Consider the following 17,129-nt stretch of genomic DNA (forward strand, 5'->3'; position numbering starts at 1 on the left):
AGAAAGTAAAACTTGTCAGGTAATAGAATAAATATTTAAAAGAACTTCATTCACCCAATACCGATGATACATCAAACACAGAAAACCTGCTTTAAAAGTAAATTGAGTCTGTAATTATTTCAAATTACAAGTTTAAAGGGGGCAAGAGATTCTTTCTAAAAATAAGCTAAATAACTCAAAATTAACTGTTCTATGTACAAACCATAACTATAGTACCCATTATCAGATATATTTTTAAATTGCAACAAAATACCTTGAAACAACTTACAGTACCTTGAATACTGACTTACATAAAATTCCACTGTTTAGCAAGTTATCCAAAGACCAGACTACATCCAATACATCTACTATTAGAAAACAAACAACCAAACAAATAGAAAGCAAATACACTTAATATAGGATCAATAGTGCCATCTTGAACTTAAGAAAATGCATATTATTGATAAGGTCTACATTATTCTTCGAATCTTCTAGTGGGATATAAATTTAAAAAGTGTATTCCACAAAGCAAATTTTTTTTTCCTTTTTTAAAAATTTCCAACTTTTATTTTGACTTCAGGGTATGTGTGCAGGATGTGCAAGTTTGTTACGTCAGTAAACATGTGCCGTGATGCTTTGCTGCAAAGACCATCCCATCACTCAGGTATTAAACCCAGCATCCACTAGCTATTCTTCCTGATACTCTCCTTCCTCCCACATAAAGCAAATTTTGAACAAATAAAGTAATGCAGATCATAGCCTCAGAACATAATTCAGCTAGAAATCAATAACAAGAAAAATCCTCATGTCTGTAAAGACAGAAGTACACTTAAAAATAACCCATAGGTCAGAGGTAAAATCATAATTGAAATTACGAAACGTCTTCAGCTGAATAGCAAAGTAACAATATATCAAAACTTGTAGGTTGCAGGTAAAACCAACTTATAAAGAAATTTATAATCCAAAATTTATAATCCAAAAGGGGAAAGGGAAGAAAAAAGCAGCAAAGAAAACCATCAAACTGGGTTTATTCTAAAAATCATTTAATATTAAATAACTCACCATTGTAATTACCTGAGGAACAGGATGGGGGGAAAGACTGTATTGTTATAATGGCAGAAAAGGTATTTGAAAAACACTAAACACCCTTGTATAAGTACTCTTAAATAAGGAGGAGAAGCTAACTTTTCAATTTTATCTAAATGATCTAAGTAAATAAATAAATCAAACCCTACAGGAAACACACTTAATGGGGAAATTTTTAAATTTTAGATTGAGAAGAATGCAAAAACACCTTCTATCACCATTTTTGTTTAACAATGTACTAGAGGCCCTAGCCAGTGTATTAGGCAAGGAAAAACATGATCTAAGGTTTAGAGGGAAAAAAGCTCACAGTATTCATAAACATAATATATATACATATGTATTCCCCCCAAAATGCAGAAAAATTACTAGGATTAATCAGTGAATTTATAGTAAGATTCCTGGATACTAGATCCATTAGAGAAAGATAGCAGTTGTATTAACATGCAGTTAAAAAATGAAACTATGGATGATCCAATTCAAAATTTTTTTTTTTTTTTTTTTTTTTGAGACGGAGTCTCGCTGTGTCTCCCAGGCTGGAGTGCAGTGGCGTGATCTCGGCTCACTGCAAGCTCCGCCTCCCGGGTTCACGTCATTCTCCCGCCTCAGCCTCCCAAGTAGCTGAGACTACAGGCGCCCGCCACCACGCCCGGCTAGTTTTTTGTATTTTTAGTAGAGACGGGGTTTCACCATGTTAGCCAGGATAGTCTCGATCTCCTGACCTCGTGATCCACTTGCCTCGGCCTCCCAAAGTGCTGGGATTACAGGCTTGAGCCACCGCGCCCGGCCTCAAAAATATTTTTAATCTAGGAATAAAACAAAAGAAGTGAAAGACCTTAATAAAAGTATCAAACATTATTGCAAGAAATTTAAGAAAACCTAAGTAAATGAAAGAATACAACATGTTCATAGATAGGAAATCATAACACTGTTACCACATAAAATGTTCACAACCTGATCTATATATTAAATGCAATCTAAAGACTCCTGACAGAATTTGTATGAGAAACTTCATAAGCTCATTCAAATATATATGAGGAAAAGCAAAAGAACAAAAATATTAAAAATTATCCTAAAGAAGAACAAAGTAGGAGGACTAACTTACTAGATATCAAGACTTCTTCTCATACTTCAGCGGTAACGAAAATGGGATTGACGTAGGGACAAACAAGTACGTCAGTAGAATAGAACAGAGAACCCAGAAACGGTCCTACACATAGGCACTGAATTTATAACAAAGGTGGCATTGCAGAGCAGAAGTGAAAGGATAATCTTTCTAATAAATAGTGCAGGGATAACTGGCTATCCACACAGACGAAAATACGCCATACAGGAAATACTGGTATATCTGACTACATTAAAATTAATAATTTAAATTTATCAAGAGATAGGCTAAGATCCAAACTTCACACAAGTCACAAGAATAAACTCCAAATGGATTGGGCATCTAAGTACAAAAAAAGGAGAAACCTTACAAATATTAAAAGAAAACCTGAGTGAATTCCTCTTCAACCTTAATGTAACAAGGAAATAAGAGAAAATGTTGGTAAATCATACTATATAAATTTTTTTAAATGGCATGGCAAAAAACCACCAAAAACAAAGTCAAAAGATAACTGACAAACTGGAAGAAAATATCTGTAACATATACCACAGAAAAGGGACTACTAACTTTAACATATAAATAACTCTTAAACATTGAGAAGAAATGGGAAAAACACATTAAAAACATAATTAAAAAAATATAAAACATGGACATTAGGCATATGTAAAAATATTCAAACTCACTTGTAACTAGAAAAATGCAAATTAAAACAACACTGAGATACCATTCCCACTTACCAGACTGGCAAAATTAAAATGTGTGGACAACACATTCTGCTGGCCAGGCTGTGGAAAACACTCTCGTATACTACTATTGGAAATGCAAACTAGTATAACCCGTCTGGAGGGAAATTTGGCAAAACTACACATGCACGTAGCTTTTGACCTAGTAATCTTCCTTCTGACAATGTCCTTGAAGATGTACCCCCCAAAACTAAAAAATACATATGTACAAGGCTATTTACTGCAGCACCGTTTGCAGTTGCAAAATGTTAAGGACAACCCAAATGCCCAGACATGGCAGAGTGGTTAAATAAGTTATGGTTAAATCCACATAATGGAATAATATGCAGCTGTAAAAGATGAGGACAATCTCTACTTACCAATAGGAAATGATTTCCGGGATATATTTACTGCGTTAAGAGAAAAAAAAGAAGGCGCAAGAGAGGATATATAGTACGCTATCCTTTGGTAAAGAAAAAGTATAAAACATTCATGTATCTGTTCCTTTGTGCAAAAGAATTACAGGAAGGCTAAAACAGAAACTAAAGAGACTGGTTTCCCATGAGGGACAGGTGCAAACAGGTAGAAATCATGGGAGAATACAAATAGGGCAGCAGGATGGGTGAAGACTGACATATCTATAAGAGTATCTTTTTATATAGTTAGGACTTAGAACCATTACAATGTTTCTATACCAAACAATCAATTAAAATCAATCACTATGTTGAGAGAACCTAAAAAGGAATGAAAATAATTACATTTACAAATGAATAATACACATTAAGGGTGATGGGGATGAAAGGAGCTACTTTAAGTAACTTCAGAAAACAGTATTTTGACTATATTCTGCAAGGCTACAGACAAAAAGAACTGTAGACAAACACCGTACTTGAGTCAGTAAACTTGTTTCTCATATGGGTACTGGTTAGTAATTATGAAAATATATACTAGGATTTAACAAACAAATATATCATGGATAATGAGATGCAGGTTTCTCACTGTACAAAGAGTTACAAATAAGAAAACGAGAAAGGACAGAATTAACATTTTGATGTTGGATAAGGACCATCAGTAAGTCCTCAAGCCTTTTAATATACTGACAGATGGAAGAAGAAATAAATATAAATATACATGTTGCTGCTTGTTAGTATATGATACATTCTTAGCTCTGTCAACAGAGACGGCTTAAAATGACACCCAGAAGCAATGACCACACCTAGGATTAGATTTTTATTTCTAACTATCATTCACCAATAAAAAAAACCCAGGGCTCCTTAGAGAAACAGCTAATTCCTAGGTGGAGGAAAGAAAACAGAAGATTCTGGAACATCTTATGGTATAGAAAGTAAGGAAGTACTGAAAAATGATGGAATGCATGCCAAAAAGACACAGAAGCCAACTTGAAAGAGCTCCCAGTGGTCAAATCAAAATCAAAACACTGAAATAAAGTTATAGTATTGGATTATAACCCATAAAATAAAATACAGTTCTGACCCTTGAATAACATGGGTTTGAACCACGTAGGTCTGCTTATACGCAGATTTCTTCTACCCCTGTCCTCACTGAGACAGCAAGAACCCCTCCTCTTCCTCAGCCTTCACAATATAAAGATGACAAGGATGAAGACTTTTAGGATGATCCACTCATGTCTAATGAATAGCATATTTCTTTTCTCTACCTTACTTTATTATAAGAATATAGTATATAACACATGTAAATACAAAATACATGTTAATTGACTGTGTATGTTATTGGTAAGGCTTCCAGTCAACAGTAAGCTATTAGTAGCTAGGTTTGAGGGGCAGTCAAAAATTATACGCAGATTTTCTACTGCAAGGGTGCCCTTGCATTGTTCAAGGATCAACTCTATTCTTAAGTCCGTACCAATAGGTCACGTGTGGTGGCTCACACCTATAATCCCAGCACTTCGGGAGGCCAAGGCAGGAGGACTGCTTGAGGCCAGGAGTTCAAGACCAGCCTGGTCAACATAGTGAGAACTTGTCTCTATAAAAAATAAATAAATGAATATTTTTTTAAAAGTCTACAGCAGGCCAGGCATGGTGGCTCACGCCTATAATCCCAGCACTTTGGGAGGCGGGCAGATCACCTAACGTCAGCAGTTCGAGACCAGCCTGACCAACGTGGTGAAACCCCGTCTCTACTAAAAATACAAAAATTAGCCAGGCATGGTAGTGGGCGCCTGTAATCCCAGTTACTCAGGAGGCTGAGGCAAGAGAATCACTTGAACCCGGGAGTAAGAGGTTGCAGTGAGCCGAGATCCCGCCGCTGCACTCCAGCCTGGGACAACAGAGCAAGACTCTGTTTCAAAAAAAAAAAAAAGTTTATACCAATATAAATAAATATATGAGAAAGAAGAGACAGTTCTTGTTTACAGTAAAATTCCTCCAACTAAGTGACAGTCTACAAAATAACTGACCAGTATTCTTTTAAAAGTATCAAGGTCATGAAAAACAAGAAGAAAGTATTATCACAGATTGGATGAAAGAGCCATGACAACTAAATGTAATATAGGATCTTGGAGTGGATCCTAGATGAGAAAAAGTATATTATTGGGGAAACTGGCAAAAGTAGAACAATAAATGTACGAAAGTTGATAGCATTGTACCATGTTTATTTTGAGATCTTAATAAATGTCCTATGGTTATGTAAGATATTAAAAATGGGGGAAGCAATATGAAAGATATACAGGAATACTCTGAAATATTTTTGCAACTTTTCTGTAAGTCTAAAATTATTTTAAAATTAAAAAAAATTGGTCAAGTGTAGTGGCTCACACTATAATCCTAGCGCTTGAGGAGACTTGAGGCCAGGAGCTCAAGACTGCCCTGGGCAATGTAGCAAGACCTTATGTCTAATTTTTTTTTTAAGTTAGTCAGGTATGGTGGCATGCACCTGTAGTCCCAGCTACCTGGGAGGCTGAGGTGAGAGGATTGCTTGATCCCAGGAATTCAAGACTGCAATAAGCTGTGATCACACCGCTGCAATCCAGCCTGGGTGACACAGTGAGACGCCTCATCTCAAAAATAAATAAATAACATTTTAAAAAGTTAAAATGAGATCATTTACAGACTGAAAGAAGCCAGTGAGTAGATGAAATTTATAACACACATTATCTCCTAGCTTGAACATATGACTACCCTAGGATCTGGCAATTCCAATTTTGTGTGAATACATGTGTCCTAAAGCACACATGCAGTATGTTTGGCTATTACTGGTAAGCACCTCAAACTGCTATCCAACAAGTGCCTATATATAGTATTATACACCAATGAAAAGCAATGAATTCCATACAACATCATGAATGAATTTCAAAATCCTAATACTGAACAAAAGAAGCTAAACATAAAAGAACAAAGTGTGGTTTGGATTTGAGTCCCCGCCCAAATCTCATGTCAAATTGTAATCCCCAGTGTTGGAGGAGGGGCCTGGTGGGAGGTGACCAGCTCATGGGAGTGGATTTCCCCCTTGCTGTTCTCATGATACTGAATGAGTTTTCAGGAGACATGGTTGTTTAAAAGCATGTAGCACCTCCCCCTTTGCTCTCTCTTCCTCCTGCTCTGGCCATGTAAGATGTGCCTCCTTCCTGTTTGCCTTCCACTATGATTGTCAGTTTTCTGAGGCCTCCCTAGGCACGCTTCCTGTACAGTCTGCACAACTGTGAGTCAATTATACTTCTTTTCTTTATAAATTACCCAGTCTTAGGTAGTTCTTTATAGCAATGCAAGAACAAACTAATACAGTTAAATGCAAGAACGAACGAATACAGTTATATTTATATAAGGATCAAAACCAGGCAACAGCAAACACTAATTTTACAGATGACTACCTAAGTAGTAAAAGTGTAAAGAAGAGCAAAGAAGTAAAAACCACAGAGGTTGGGATACTGGCTATCTTTGGGTGGGAGAAAGCTGTGATTGAAAAACAGCATGTTAGGGCCTCTAGGGTGTTGGCAATATTATTTTTCTTGCCCTAAGTAGTGATTAAATGGGTGTTAGTTACATAAAATTTCATTAAGCTGTATATTTATGTTTTACGAACTTCCTATATGGGTATTGTATTTCATAAAAGGTTGTACTATATAATACAAAAAACACAACGAAAAAAACAACATAAGTAATCAGTAAGAGAGACAGATTGACTCCTAAACAAGGGGTATAATATTAATTGATATATTAACATATTTTAATAGTGATAGATGAATATTTTAAGAGATAAGCTTCTAGAAAACCCTGAAGTCATTCATCCCCTTCTTAGCATAGAACTGCATAAATATAATATAAAAACAAAATTCTGACATAATCTTGGCATAATGATTTTAAATACAAACGCACTAAACTTTTAAAAAAGAAACATAACTACATTAAAATGTATAGACTCAGCCAAGACAGTTACAAGACCACAAACACAACGAACAAAATGATGGTTTTCAGAAACTGAACAACAGGCAGAGCAAGCCAGTGGTACCTGAAAGAGAGGAGGCAAATGAAGTGCAGCCCATGACTACCCTGGTTTCCTACCTGGAGCTTTCAGACTACAGTGCAAGAAGGAAGAATGCAAGCCTATGCAGCCTAAAATATTTGCTATCTGGTTATTTGCCAGCTCCTGCCCTAAATAAATGAAAGTGTATGTCCACAAAGAGGCTTGTACCCAAGTTTCAAAGCAATTTATTCATAATAGCCAAAAATTAGAAATACCTCAAATGTCCATCAACTAGTAAATGGTGAAATAGTCACACAACAAAATAATACTCAGCAAAGAAAAGAGGACTGTTGATAAATGTGACAACATGGCTGAATTCAACGTTGAAAGAAGCCAGACACACTTCCTCAATAAAACACACATTGTATGTTACTATTGATATAAATTTATAGAAAATGAATACTATCCAGCAGATGATTGCCAGAGAAGGGAGTAAGGATATGGAAAAAGAGAAGAAGGAGAAGAGGGAAGAATTAGAAAAAGATAGAAGGAAAATGTTGGGGGTGATGGACATGTTTATCATCTTATCCTGGGAATAGTGATTTCATATGTAAAAACTGATTAACTTGAAAACTTTAAATATGTGTAGTTTTTTATAAATCAATTATTCCTCAATAAAGCTGTAAACAATACAGACTTCATCCCCCAAATTTTGTTTAAAATATATATAGAGGTAAAAGAAAATCTACAGCTGTTCACAGACCATACAGCAAAATGAGCCTGCAAATAATTCTAAATAAAAAGGGCAATCAAAAAATTACCTTGAGACAAACAAAAAGCAACATACCAAAACTGATGAGATGCAGCAAAAGCAGTTCTAAGAGGGAAATTTATACCAATAAACACCTATAGCAAAAAAGAAGATCTCAAACAGCCTAATATTACATCTTAAGGAAACAGAAAAAGCCCAAAGTTAGCAGAAAGAAGGAAACAATAAAGATCAGAGCAGAAATTTTAAAAATTAGTGACTAGAAAATAGAAAAAGAAATCAATGAAACTAAGAATTGATTTTTTGAAAAGATAAACAAAACTGGCAAACCCTTACCTAGACTGAGAAAAAAAGATCCAAATAAATGAAATCAGAAATGAAAGAAGAGATACTACAACGGATACGTTAGAAATACAAAGGATCATCAGAGATTATTATGAACAACTATATGCCAATAAATTAGATAACCTAAAAGAAACAGGTAAATTCCTGGACATATACAACCTATCAGAACTGAATCATAATGAAATGGAAAATTAGAACAAACCAATTACAAGTAAGGAGACTGAATCTGTAATAAAAAGTCTCTCATCAAAGAAAATCCCAGAACCTGATGGCCTCAAGCTGATTTTTACCAAACATTTAAAGAACTAATAACACTACCAAACTCTTCCCAAAAATCCAAGAGGAGAAAATACTTTCAACTCTTTTAACAAATCCAGCATTACCCTGATACCAACACCAGATAGAATATTATAAGAAAACTATGGACCAATATCCTTGATGAACATAAATGCAAAGATCCTCAACGAAATATTAGCAAATCAAATTCAATAGCACATTAAAAGGATCATACATCACAATCAGTAGGATTTATCCCAGGAATGAAAGGACAGTTAAACATATACAAGTCTATAAATGTGATAAACCACATTAACAAAATGAGGAACAAGACTCATATGATCATCTTATTAGCTATGGCAAAAGAATTTGACAAAATTCTTTTTTTTTTATATTAACTAGTATTTTTATTTTTAATAACTTTAAACTTTAGTGAAAGCTTAGGAAGCAAGAAATCCTGAACTGTTTATCAGATGTTAACATTTTATAGATGAAATAATTCTACAAGTTTTATAAACATGTTTTCCCACATCATAACCCTTTTTTAGTTGGAAATGACCCAGACATCAAAATGAGCATCCAAAATAATTTTAAGATTTTAAATTTCATAAAAAGTTTACCTGCAAGCATTTACCCCATTTACATGTATTTGATTTTTTCATTTTTAATCATTAATCTAGATTACTTTTGAAAACTGAGATATTAGCACTAGGAATTTGACAAAATTCTTTCATGATAAAAAATTATCGAAAAACTAGGTATGAAAGAAATGTACCTCAACATACTAAAGACCACATATGACAAGCCAACAGATAACATTATATTCAACAATAAAAAGTTGAAACCTTCTCTTCTAAGATCAGGAACAAAGCAAAGATTACTACTCTCACCACTTCTCTTCAACATAGTACTGGAAGTCCTTACTGGAGCAAGTAGGCAAGAGAAAGAAAGAAAAGGCATCTAAATAGGAAAGGAAGCAGTGAAATTGTCCATATTTGCTGATCTTATATAGAGAGAGCTGTAAAGATTCTACCAAAGGGGGGGAAAAAAAAAAAAACCTGTTGGAACTAATAAGCAAATACAGAGAAGTCATAGAGTATAAAATCAACAGACAAAAATCAGTAGCATTTCTATATCCTAACAACAAACTATCCAAAAATGAAATCAACAATCCCATTTATAATAGTTAAAAAATGAAAAAAATGCTTAGAAATAAATTTAGAAAGTGAAAGACCTACACACTAAAAATTATAAAACACTGATGAAAGAAACAGAAGACACAAGTAAATGGAATGATATTCCTTGTTCATGGATTAGAAGAATTAATATTGTTTAAAAGTCCATACTACCCAGTGATTATAGATTCAATACAATCCCTATCGAAATTACAATGACATTTTTCACAGAAATAGAAAAAAAAAATTCTAAAATTCCTATGGGACTACAAAAAACCCTGAATAGCCAAGGCAATTTTGAGCAAAAAGAATAAAGTGGGAGGTATCACACTACCTAATTTCAAACTGTATTACAAAGTTATAGTAACTAAAACAGCATGGTACTGCCATAAAAATAGACAGACTGACCAATGGAAGAGAATACACAGCTCAGAAATGAATCCACATATTTACGGTCAATTGATTTTTGACAGAGGTTCTCTCCCTCTCTCTCCTCCCTTCTACCTTCCACCACAGTCTGGCCTAGCACAAAGGCCCTAATCATATCCTAGCCCCTTGATTAACATACCAGGCCCCTGCTCTGGACTTCTCAGCCTCCAGAACTCTGAGAAATAAATTTCTGTTCATTACAAATTGCCCAGTCTGTGGTATTTTGTTATAGCAGTACAAACAAACTAAGACAAAGACTTAAATATAAGACCTGAAACTGTAAAACTACTGGAAAAAAATAGAGCAAAAACTACACAACATTGGTCTGGGCAATGATTTTTTGAATTTTACCCTAAAAGTTCAGGCAACAAAAGCAAAAATAGACAAATGGATTTACATCAAACTAAAAACCTCTGCACAGCAAAGAAAACAACAAAGTGAAGAGACAACCTACAGATTTGGAGAAAATATCTGTGAGCCATACATTTGATAAGGTATTAATACCCAAAATACATAAGGAACTCAAAAAAACTCAAAAGCAAGAAAACAATCTGATTTTAAAATGGGCAAAGAACCTCAATAGACATTTCTCAAAAGACAACATACCAATGGCCAACAGGTATATGAAAAATTGTTCAATATCACTAAGCATTAGGGAAATGTAAATCAGAATCACAATGAGATACCACCTCATACCACCACATTATCAAAATGACAAAAGATAGCCAGTTTTTGCAAGGAAAAAAGAAACCTTTGCGTACTATTGGTGGGAATGTAAGTTAGTACATCCATATGGAAAACTACATAGAGCTTCTTCCAAAAACTAAAAGTAGAATTATGATATGATCCAGCAATCCCACTTCTGGGTATATATCTAAAGGATTTGAAATCAATATGTCAAAGAGGTATCTGCACTGTTGTGTTTACTGCAGCACTATTCACAATAGCCAAGTTATGGAATCAACCTAAATGTCCATCAACAGATGAATGGTTAAAGAAAATGTGGTATACGTAAACAATGGAATATTATTTAGCCTTTAAAGAGAGATATTCTGCCATTTTTGACAACATGGAAGAATCTTGAGGATGTTATGCTAAGTGAAATAAGGCAGGCACAGAAAGACAAACACTGCATGTTCTCACTTACATGTGAAATTGAAAAAAATCTAACTTATAGAAGAGAGGTGAATGGTTGGTGGTGACCAAAGGTTAGGGGATGGGGAAATAGGGAGACGTTGATCAAAGTGTAGTTTCAATTAGGAAGAAATAGGTTTTTGGGATATAGTGCACAGCATAATGACTACAGTGTATTATACATTTCAAAATTGCTAAGACACCAAATATCAAATGTGCTCACCACAAAAAAGTGTAAGTATGTGAGGTGAAAAATGTCAATTAGCTTGATTTAATAACTCTACTTTGTGTACATATAACATCACTTTGTACCGCATAAATATTGTAATTGTAATGACAATTTGTCAATTTACAATAAAAAATTTCTAAACTGATCTTCCTGATCATTCTAAATGGATAGTTGATTTATTATTTGAATACTTATGTAAATAGCTGAAAAGTGAATTTTAACAGAGAAATCATTAAATACATAATAGTTCCCTACCTAACTTGTTATCTAATGATCCTAAGAACTATTCTATGGCTTACTTTTATCTACAAAAGAAGAGAGGGGAGAATGATTTATGTGGGAATTAGTCTCAAATCTGAAATCATCTGAATCATCATATTCGTAAATTCTCATCTCCTTGACATTGACTGCAGGATGAACAGAAATGCTGAAGTACACACACACACATACATACACACACACACACACACAGTGTGTAAAGTGCATTTGTTAGCTAAATGGAATAAATCTTTGATTTCCTATGTTGGGAAATTCTGAACCTTACTTTGATTTTCCCTCTATTTTTGTGTAAAGAGTTTCTTTTTTATGCTTCAGACAGCTAAGAAAATGGACCATGGAGTTTTCCTCTTCCCCTGGGAAAATGTAAGAACATTATGTTAAGAAGCCGTTTCTGCAGAAAAAGAAGTACAGAAGACGCTCTGGAGACCAAAAACAGAGAAATTTAAGCTGAGTGGATGTAATTCACAAATCAATTTTTTCAGTCTAAATTATAGTACTATGTCACATGTTACCAGCTGTTCCAATAATAGCTATGATCAATCAAAAAGAAAAATGTTGTTGTTTTTGAAATTACAGATCCCAGAAAGACTGAGATTGTTATATTCCACATTAAAAAGAATTATGGCAACTCTAAATTTCAAGGATGAGTTCAGCTTCATAGAACTCTCTACAAAATGCTGACGGAAACATGAACTATAACCAAAATACAAAGAATCGCCTCAGTGTCTCACTTATAGAATACAAGTTAAATTGGTCTTCACTATAGTGACTATTAATTTTAACTTGAATAATCCTTTAGTAAACATTAGATATGCATCCCTTTTATTAAAATATGAATTTTGGGCTGGGTGCCATGGTGCACACCTGTAATCTCGGCACTTTGGAGGCTGAATTGGGCAGATTTGAGTTCAGGAGTTTGAGATCAGCCTGGGCACCATGGTGAGACACTGTCTCTACTAAAAATACAAAAAAAAAAAAAAGCCAGGTGTGGTGCTGCATGCCTGCGGTCCCAGCTACTCAGGAGGCTGAGGTGGAAGGATAACTTGAGCCCAAGGGGCAGAGGTTGCAGTAAGCTGAGAAAACAAATCATTCTACCAAAAAGACACACATACTTGCATGTTCACTGTGACACTATTCACAATACCAAAGACATGGAATCAACCTAGGTGTCCAAAAACGGTGGACTAGATAAAGAAAATGTGGTAGACATACACCGTGGGATACTACAGAGTCATAAAAAAGGACAAAATCATGTACTTTATAGCCATATGGATATAGCTGGATGCCACCGTCCTATGAGAATTAACACAGGGACAGAAAACGCAGGTTCTCTTAAGTGGGAGCTAAACACTGGGTACTCATAGACATAAAGATGACAACAATAGACAATGCGGACTACTAAAGGAAGGAGGAAGGGAGGCAGGCAATGGTTGGAAAACTGTTGGTCACTATGCTCAGTTCCTGGGTGATGGGATCACCCATATTCCAAACCTCAGCATCATACAATATGCCCAGGTAATAAACCTACAAATGTACATCCTGAATCTAAAAGTTTGGAAAAATAAAATATATATAAATAAATAAGTAAATAAGCTTGAGTAATGCCGCAATTCTTTCCAGGGGAAGCTGATGAATCACTTTAGAGAGGATCTTTATCTGGAAAGAATCACTAATGTGGTATCTCTCAGTTTAGCTTAATGTAGATTATTAGGTACCTTGTTTTGAGGAAAGATATACCAGGACCCACCTTAAGCTTGGCAAGCTTTGGCCTCTTTCTAACATATCACAATATTTGTGTTGTACATAGGCAAACTTGAATAGAGGCCAATGCGACTCAATCCTTTGTTTTGTTGCTGTGTTTTATTGTTTAAATTTTATGTATTTTATTGTTTTATTTTATTGATTTTGTTTAATTACCAGGGTAATGCCTGCCCATAACAAGTCAAACAATAAAAGGTATGTAATGCAACTGTTAATAATCTTCTCTTCCTCCTTCCTATGATATTCAATATGATCAAGATGGGAGTGAATCATTTCACTCTCCTTTATGATCAAAGGAACATGAAACTTTTATCTAAGTGTATGTTAACCTAATGGGAAGATACAAAATATTTTATTTAGCATCTTAATTTTTTTTCACTTAATAAACCATGGATACTCCCAAATTCATTAAAAAAATAATAATTAAGAAGTTTGGTTAAGGATAATTAATCTCCCAGAACATAATCAAATCTAAGTTTGGGCCTGAAAAGCTCTATCCAGCCTCTTTAGAGGGTATCTTCAGTCAACATGGTCTGCTTCTTAAAAAGGGAATTAGAGAAAAAAAGAGAAAGGCAACAACAGGGGAGGAAAACTAGGCTAAACTTCTATTCATCTTGGCTCTTTCCCATCTTCTCCCTCTTCAAGGAATTTGAATCATCCACACTAATCAATCATATTATATATTACTTATTTATAGTATATGTCAGACTCTGGACCAGGTAGAGCTCCCCACTCTTGGGAGCTCATCATCTTAAAGAGGCAGCAAGTTTGAAGAAACCTAAAAGAAACTGGTGAATTTGATTACAGGCTCACATGAACCATGTAGTATAGTAGTCTTCTCATTACTAAAGACTTCTCAACCCTAACACTAAAATGCTGGTTTTATGGAATTCCTTTAGATGCACTACGACTCAACACTGAAACTCACACTGATAAAGGTTTCATATTTTAAGAGTCTCTTATCAAAACCTGTCAAGTGTCATCATAAGACATTTTATATCCTAATCCCAAGCCTCTAAGCATAGTGCCTGACACATGGCAGGTGATCAATGGTTGCTTGGTAAATAAGAAAAAGCAACACAAACAAAAAATAACACGTCTCCTTGTAGAAAAACTAACCAGTGGTATAATGTCAGTCTAAAATATACTTGAGAAATGTAATACAGATTTTTTAGTGAAAGAATATGAAGCAAACTTATATGTAGATTACGTTCCCTAAAATATTTTGATATGCAAAACCAAAACTGACAGCTAAAGTTCTAACATGATCTGAACAAGATAAAGATTACCTGGTCTTAGGGAAATTTAAGGAAGGATTCCTATAAATGAGATGACAGATGAAGCATAAATAGAAATATGTAATGAAGAAGCTTAACAGCTTCCTAAAATTCTTCCTTAATTTAGCGTTAGAAAAAGAAACCCGAGATTCATGCAAATTTTTTAAATGCTGTGGTATTACATTCTTAGCTGGTACTAACACATCTGAAGTCATCTGTAGTATAAGAGTCAAGAAACAACACTTTGCAAATATTATGACTATGGTCAGTAGACACAAAGTGAATTTATTGCTATGATTAAACTGAAATTTTCCACTTCATTTTCTGAAGTTTGGTTGTTATTACCGTGGAACTCACAAACTCAGAGCCTCCTTTCAATTTCTAGCAGGTGATACTCAAAATGGTGTTGATATGTAAAGGAACCTAAGACTAACACTTCTGTTTCAGGAGTCTTAGATGTGAATTATTTGGAAGGGAGTAGGCAGAATGGAGAGTAGAGAAGGAAAGAGAAATCAGTAGAATACCGTAAGAGATCCCAACAATAAAGAGACTTCAGTTAAGAAGACAAGCAGAGACTGAATCTGCCAATATTCCTTGACTCCAAAAACACAAAAGTTGTTCTCATGACTTTAAAAAAAATTAAGATGAGCAAATCATCAGCAGCAAGCAAGCATCATGAGACAAGCCTTAGAATGAATATGCATCAATGAGATAAGTATGTCATCAATGCATTGAAGTGCTTTTTTTCAGTAGAAAACAAATAACTCTGTATCTGGTGGTAAAATGAGGTAAAGCAAGGCGTTATCTATGAGATCAGGTACACTTTACAAGAAAATAGAGGTGCCTCTGTATTTTATTTTTCAAGATATAATCTTTACTATTAGATAAAACACATGGCTAGTGAGAAGAAAAAAAGACACTGTAAATTTATCTATTTTATATAAATAACTTAGGGATACAAAGAACTGGCACTATAAACAAGAAACAGCACGAATAGATTCCTTGTCAGATATCAGGTAACAAAGGCACATTAATATGATTCTGTAATTTAAAGGGTTCCAAGCAGCAATCTGAAAGTTAGAAAAAAACCTCTTTTGACTAGTACTTTTTCAAAACAGAATTCTACTATAATACCTGAAAATGGCATGCTTGTTTCCAACTATTTTGCAAGATAAAAATGTAACTTAAGCAAATATCAAGGAAGCTTAAAATAAAGTGAAACAACTTATGTCTAAAACACACAAATAAATGTTTTGTAACTTCTTTAACTCAGCCTGACACAGTTTTTGGAATTAAATTACCTACATAAAAATTAACTCATAAATGGTTTTAGATACATACTTTTAAAACCAGCAAGAACCTATCACATGAATCATTACTCTATAACTCTAAATAATACGAAACTGGTATATATTTAGGTCTGCCAATTCTTCCTCAAACAACAAAGACATTAAAATACTTCTTGTTAAATCAATATGACTACACAAAGAGAAGTCAATTCCCCTAAAGAGGAAAAAGGTGATGAATCAAGCTTAATGTGATGAATTAAGCTTAGCATTGGTTATTTGAGAAATTTTGGCATATGTTTTAGATAGTAGGCAAAAATTAGTCAAGCAATTTATAAGCAAAACACTACTAATCATTTACATTTTACTGTATCAGTCAGTAAGACGAGTAAATTATAAGTCCAATTTTAAATATAACAACTGAAAAGATGACATCAGAAATCCAGAGCCTGCCTTACTGACCCTCTAGAAACAAGAAGTCCAAAAGATTCCACCGTGAGAAGAAAAAAAAAAAGTATACTCTTTAAAATGGGAGTTATTAACTCAGGGCCCATGGAGAAGCTTTAGAGGATCTTCAAACCACCTAAAATCATATGCAATTTGGAGTATGTTTTTATTCTTTTGGGGATGGAGGGGCGGGGCGGGGGAGTGAGTATGCAGGTTTTGAGCCTTCATCTGAAAGGAATATGCTATCTAGAAAAGATGTGAACACTATTATTATACTTGGTTCTTTGTGCTTTCACCCTACGAAAAGTCTCCTAAGTAAAAAGGCAGAAAAAAATTGAACAGTAACTACCCATTTAACGCTTCAAAGTCAGCAAATTGTCTGGGATCCTTAAT

The 17,129-nt window shown here is 34.4% G+C and overlaps 1 protein-coding gene across 4 annotated transcripts in view; it reads right to left on the reverse strand.

Moving 5' to 3' along the window:
• The window catches only part of RNGTT (RNA guanylyltransferase and 5'-phosphatase), a 335,687-nt gene that overhangs the window by 65,800 nt on the left and 252,758 nt on the right, over positions 1–17,129 (reverse strand). The window lies entirely within an intron of this gene.

This window comes from Papio anubis, chromosome 6, assembly GCF_008728515.1.
Source record: "Papio anubis isolate 15944 chromosome 6, Panubis1.0, whole genome shotgun sequence".
In the NCBI taxonomy this organism is placed as follows: Eukaryota; Metazoa; Chordata; class Mammalia; order Primates; family Cercopithecidae; genus Papio; species Papio anubis.